General features: G+C 42.8%; 1 long non-coding RNA gene across 1 annotated transcript in view; it reads left to right on the top strand.

Moving 5' to 3' along the window:
- Window positions 1-3,454, top strand: part of LOC117282316 — a 19,122-nt gene extending 15,668 nt beyond the window's left edge. Inside the window, exon 2 of the long non-coding RNA XR_004513039.1 lies at window positions 3,318-3,454. This is a non-coding gene — a long non-coding RNA (uncharacterized LOC117282316). The remainder of the gene's footprint in view (window positions 1-3,317) is intronic.
- Window positions 3,455-6,088: the final 2,634 nt, after the last annotated feature.

Below are 6,088 nucleotides of genomic sequence, written 5' to 3'. Positions count from 1 at the left end.
GGACTGATGGTAAGCACCGGTACCGGTAGGATATAGAAACTGGTAGAATATCATAGAGGGAAGCACAATGGACCAATACAGGTCTAAGTGCAAGGGGAAACCCACCCTCTCCAATAACTAACTAACTAACTAAGTAACTAACTAACTAATGGTACTTACGCTTACACTTCGTCACGTTTCTTTAGTTGCTTGTTTAAAGGCAGTGTCAGTATCGATATTATAATGCGTCGATGATGACTATGAATGTGGAACAGCTGGTGGAAAGATAACTGGCAGGGGAAACCGAAGAGAAAGCCTACCCTACATGCCCTACATGCCCTACATGCAAAATACATGGTGGCTAAATTTGCACATCATAGAAATGATTCGAATTGGGAAACCTTGACAGAGCGCAGAAAGATGGCTCGCATATGTATTCTCTTCAAAGCGTACGCGGGAGAATGGGCTTGGAAGGCTATAGGCAATAGATTACAAAGACCATGCTATCTGAGCATGGTCGATCATGACAGGAAAATTAGAAGCAGAAAGCGAAAGACAGATATCGGAAAATATTCCTTTATACACAGAAACATCCAGCTCTGGAACCAACTACCTGCAGATGCTTTAGGGACTCTGTCTTGTAAATCAAGTAATTTTAGGTAAAGGGTTAGGAAAATAATAAATAATACGAAGTGAAGGTGTGGGAAAATAATCCAAAAATGCAGTGAAGTGAAGTGAAGTGAAGTGTGGTGAGGATGTGAAAAGTACGCAAGTGTAGTGAATGGAATGAAGGGAAGGCCATGGTGAAATGTGGAGGCATCAGAACATGACATTAGTTATACCATTACTGTTACTGTTTAGTGTAGAGCATACTTATTTTTTTATTAATATTAATTTATTTAACTGTAGTTGTAAGTGTTTATGTTGTAGTTTGTACATCGTATTTGCACTGTAATCATTTCGTGTAGTGTGTCCTTTATTTCTTGTGTAATTTTGTGTGCTGTGTTTCTTTTTGAGTGTGGTGTGTTATTTTGTGTGTCGTCTTACTGTAGTATCACTGCCACCGGGTTTAAGAAAGGTTTAAGAGGTTTAAGAAAGTCCATAACTTTCTATTTGAGCTGTATGTGAAGTAAACGTTACAGTGATAGAAATCAAAATTATACTAGCATCAATTTTTTTTAATCCGTTGAGTTTCTCTGGATTACGGATTGACACGATCTATACCTTCTACACATTCTGAACACGGTTATGAACCTTTGGGTTTCATGAAATGCTTGGGAACTTCTTGACTAGCTAAGCAACTACTAGATTCTCAAGAAAAATTCTGCTCCAGGGGAGTTAGTTAGTTAATTAACAATGAGGAACAGGAAGAAACGAAACGAAAACAGAAAAAAAAAACAAAAGAAATTGACGACAGAAATATAAATGAACGGTAGCATGACATGCAATACCAATCATGAGGCCGTCTCTCTGTCATCATGAAGTGTGAAATGAAGGTACAAATCATAGGGTTCTCGGAAAAGAAAACTGTCTCGTTAGTGTCGGTGCAACGCAAAACGAAGTAGACCTTACAGAGGCGTGTCCTGTTTCTTTACAAATTTACTAAATTCTTCTTACATAATGTAGGAAAAAACCATTGTGGTAGCAATAACTACGGACTTCTCACTCCATGTAATTAGCATCATTATATAGAAAATAATTAATTTTTGTCTTCTCGTACGTCGTTATAAATCATTCCTTTCTTCCATTCCGACAATAGTTACTCATATTTTTATTACCAACATTTTAATGCTGTGATTATTATTTAAACAGTACAGTTCAGTTCCAGAACAAGGTACTTGCATAATTTGTTGGAATTATTAAACGTTACTATTAATTATGTAGAAATATAAATGCGAAATTAAAGAATCTAATTTCATCAAACGGAAATAATGTCAGTAACTTGAAACATACTGGAAGGACAACCACAATTGTAATAAGATACTAAACTTGATAGAATAGGCGACGCATCAGCTCTAATCAATATGGATTCCGCTTGGAGTGCAACACGTCTGACATTTGATTTCAGTCATTCCACATGACCATCAGGCCGATAACAGTGGCCGTGCGGTCTAAGGCAAGAACTGTCTTCGCTCGCTCGAACTCTGGGATCGTGGGTTCAATTGCCACGCAAGGTATTGATGTCTGTGTTGAGTGCGTTTATTCTATAAGCCTGCCGATACTTTTTGGCCGGTGTCCTTCACTGTCAGCGCATGAGAGCGAGTCTATGCTACGAACTTGCTTCGTCTGCAGAGAGAACATTCGTAGGCTGGCACTGGCAACTGGCAACTGGAACGTGGGAAAAGCACATAGTATCTACTAATAACAGCGATCCTACGCGCTCAACGTCTACCTTCTTACTGAGGCAACTAAGTGTCACTGCGCAAGCCCACCAATCTTAGGCTCGCCGACATGCGTCAGACCACTACGCATCAGAGATCCACCGGCCAAAATCCGCCGTCCCAACTGTATGTCTGTGTCGTTCTGTGTGTAGGTAGAGGCCTTGCAACGGGCTGATCCCCCGTCCAAGGAGTCCTATCGACTGTGTATTTGATTAAGAAACTGAAAAAGCGGCCAAGGCCCAACAAAGGGCTGTAGAGATATAATAATATTGCGACATGTAGACGTGTTGACAAACACGTTTCCGTGGAAATTGATTCTTGGAAACCAACCCGTTATGGGATGACGTTTCCGTGGATACGGGTGATCAACAAACATTTTATTGAATACGAGATCGAGGATGTTTTCTCTGTCGGTCCGTCCTGACGTTAATAGAACAGGAGCCCGTCAAATCAGTTCAGAGCAGAATAGAGAGAGAGCAGAAAGGAAGCAGATCAGATCAGATTGGAGCCGGTCGGTGTCCAGTCAGAATGAAGCGAATTTATTGTGAGTTATTGTAATTTATTGTGATTACAAGTAATGTAAAGGAGTGATCAATAAATCCAAATATCCAATCCAACTAACTCCGTGGTTTTAGTCCGCAAGCGAACTATATCGACCGAGCGACCGCCGCTTGTCGGAGAGGTTAGTGCCAACCTTAGGGGATAGACGGTGTCGCGTGGTCAGCGCAACGAATCCCCATGGCCGCCAATCTCGGTTTTCTACATCGGAACATCCAATTCAAACCTTGTATTATTAGTGACGCCCACAAAACGCGTGACAATGATGTCACATGTGACATGCCCATCAGTTGGAGCCGGCAGGTATTGATACAAGCGCAGCCAAACTGTTCACTTCAGTGATTAACAGTGCTCGTGTACATTCAACAAGAGGTAAACAATATTTAACTTGTATTGCAGAATAGTGAATCTGGAGTGGAACGTGTGTCTACAGCCAAGTAAACACCAGTCCTTACGTGACAATGAACTCATCCGCGCAGCACAGCACGCCTGCTCAGTCCAGCCAGAGCCTGATTCAGACTTCACCACACCCGAAGGTATGATACAGATCCTGATGATGGTGAAAGACGTTGGTTTTAAAATAAACACTGTCATGGCTGATAGCCAGAGAAGATTTTAGCGCCCTTAATAAAATTATTAATTTGTATAATAGGGAGGGGCACGTGGTACCGTAGTTGGTTAAGGCACTATGATCGCGGGTTCGATTCCCGATGAGGTCACTGCAATTCTCAATTGACCTAATCCTTCAAGTCGTACTGTGGCCCTGGGGTCGATTCAGCCTCTAACAGAAATGAGTATCAGGAAACTTAGTGGGTGTAAAGGGCGGCCGGCCTGCGCGTAAGGCTGACAACCTCACCGCCATCTGTAAGCCGAGTGCCTAGAAAATGTGGGAACCTCGACGTCACACAACCCTATGGGCCTCCACGGCCTGTTATAGGTATAACGTTTACTTTTATAATCGGGAACTCAAGCCGCCGAGAGAGAAGAAGGGACAACTTTCTGAAAGGAAAAACAAGCATTTACAGTAACACCAACTGCCTCTGTAACAGAGCATGTGACTGTCCAGTGAAGGGTCTGAAGGTGCTAATGTAACTGAGAGCTACCGTGAACATAATAATGATACTTCGGCTTCATAAAACGCGGATAATTTCTCGGTTGTAGTCAGGAACACTTCTTTTGACTGCTCAAAGTCATCCCTTTACCGCTGATTCATAATTTTCACTTCCCTGAGTCTCTACATTCAGGGAGGCAGCAAGGGATAGGCATACAGATCAGTAGTAGGAGCTGATGCACTGACGTTGACTGGCCAAAGTAACTATCCCCCGATTACAGCTGAGCCAATGTCAGATTCTCAAGAAGGGCTCTGACCGAACGTCAGAGTCGAGGGGTTCCACTCCCGCTCCGTACTCCGGGGACCTCGGCTTTAAATACAAACTCGTGGCCAGGCAAGTAAATTCCTGTAATATGCCTCGTATTATATCTCGGCTTCATTTCGTATACTCGCACTTTCATCAGTCATCCTGTCATTGGTTCTGAGGTTTCGAAAGTGTCGTTAAATAAACCAAGAACAGAAAAAACGACTCTGTTGCATGCAGTTATTTACTTAGTGTACTATCAAGAAGCTCTGGGAAGAACCAATCGCCTACTTTCCTTTCACTACGTACAGCGTATTGGTTGAGGCACTACGCTACAAGCCGGAAGGTCGCGGGTTCAAGTACCGATGAGGACATTGGATTTTTTTCAATTGATCTAATCCTTCCAGCCGCACTATGGCCTTCGGGTCGACTCAGCCTCTAACAGAAATGAGTACCAGGAATATTCATGGAGTATTCTTGGGGGTAAAGGGCGGCCGGCGCGTAGGGCCGACAACCTTGCCGCCATCTTTGAGCCGATTGTCTAGAAAATGTGGGAACCTTAACATGTCACAATCCTATGGGCCTTCACGGCCTGTTACAGGGATACCTTTACTTTACTTACTTACTTTTACGTACTGAGAATCTGATAGCTCACGGACCGCATAGGAACACAGCGTCCAACAGTTCTATTGTAGCGTGTGTATTCGTTGCAGCGGTAATACATTTACCGAGACAGTCGTCTCTTCTGGTTCCAGTATTCAGACCTTCAGGCATTAGAGGGGAAGACGGAGACAGCAAGGTGATCCCATAAGAATCTTTTTTCTTCTTCTTCTTCTTATTATTATTATTATTATTATTATTATTTATTTTTTTAATAAGGAAATTAAGATAAAAGCAGTGTATTTGTGTTTGCAGTAAACTAATTTGAAGGCCAACAAGAGAAGGAATATCGCAACTAAGTAGGCTGCTGCAAACCACGGGAGACAGTAGTCTGGCTTTATGTGGCATGTGAGCCATGTGAACTCGTGAGGCAGAAACTTGCAACCCTGCTATGACCCAGAAACATGAGACAAAGCAGACAAACTTGTGTCACTTTCAGAGTTTTAGCAAATGATTCACTCCTTCTGGCACAGTATAAAGTAGGCGTACATCGATTTTTCTGATAGCTGATTTCATCTTATCATCATTTATTATGCATCCTTGACGCCCACATAGCCAGTGACAAACTGTGGGAGTGGAGACAAACACAAGAACATGAAGTACATTAAAATCCATGTCAGGTCGCTGCATAAACGAATGCTTTCCCCAGAACGACGCTCTCCACTTTCCCTTCTGCCGTTTCTTGTCACACAACTCGACGTTACGAACATAAATGAAACGAAGACATTATGATTAGATCTACTCTCTTCTGGCACTTGAAACCGTTAATATGGTAGATGCCTTGGATTTTTAAAGAATCGAAATTGAAGAAAAGAACGAAATGTACTAAATACTATTAATGGCCGCGCCATAGCTCAAGCGGTTAATCGGCCCTAGCGTCGACTCAGCCTCTTAACAGAAATGAGTATCAGGAATCTTCCGGGGGGGGGGGAGTAAAGAGCGACCGGCGCGTAAGACTGGCAACTTCACCGCTATCTGTGAGCCGATTATCTAGAGGGCGTGGGAGCCTCGGCGTCTCACAACGCTATATAGGCTTCCACGGTCGGTTACACGGATAGCTTTACATTTTTTTACGGGCTCCATAGCGTCGAAAGGCTAGATGATTAACGAATGATGAATTGGAAGGATGTTGAAGGCTGTGGACTATTTAAAGGT

This window comes from Cryptotermes secundus, unplaced genomic scaffold, assembly GCF_002891405.2.
Source record: "Cryptotermes secundus unplaced genomic scaffold, Csec_1.0 scaffold7, whole genome shotgun sequence".
Lineage (NCBI taxonomy): Eukaryota > Metazoa > Arthropoda > Insecta > Blattodea > Kalotermitidae > Cryptotermes > Cryptotermes secundus.
Note: the sequence above shows the minus strand (reverse complement) of the source record. Positions and strands in the feature narration are given on the sequence as shown.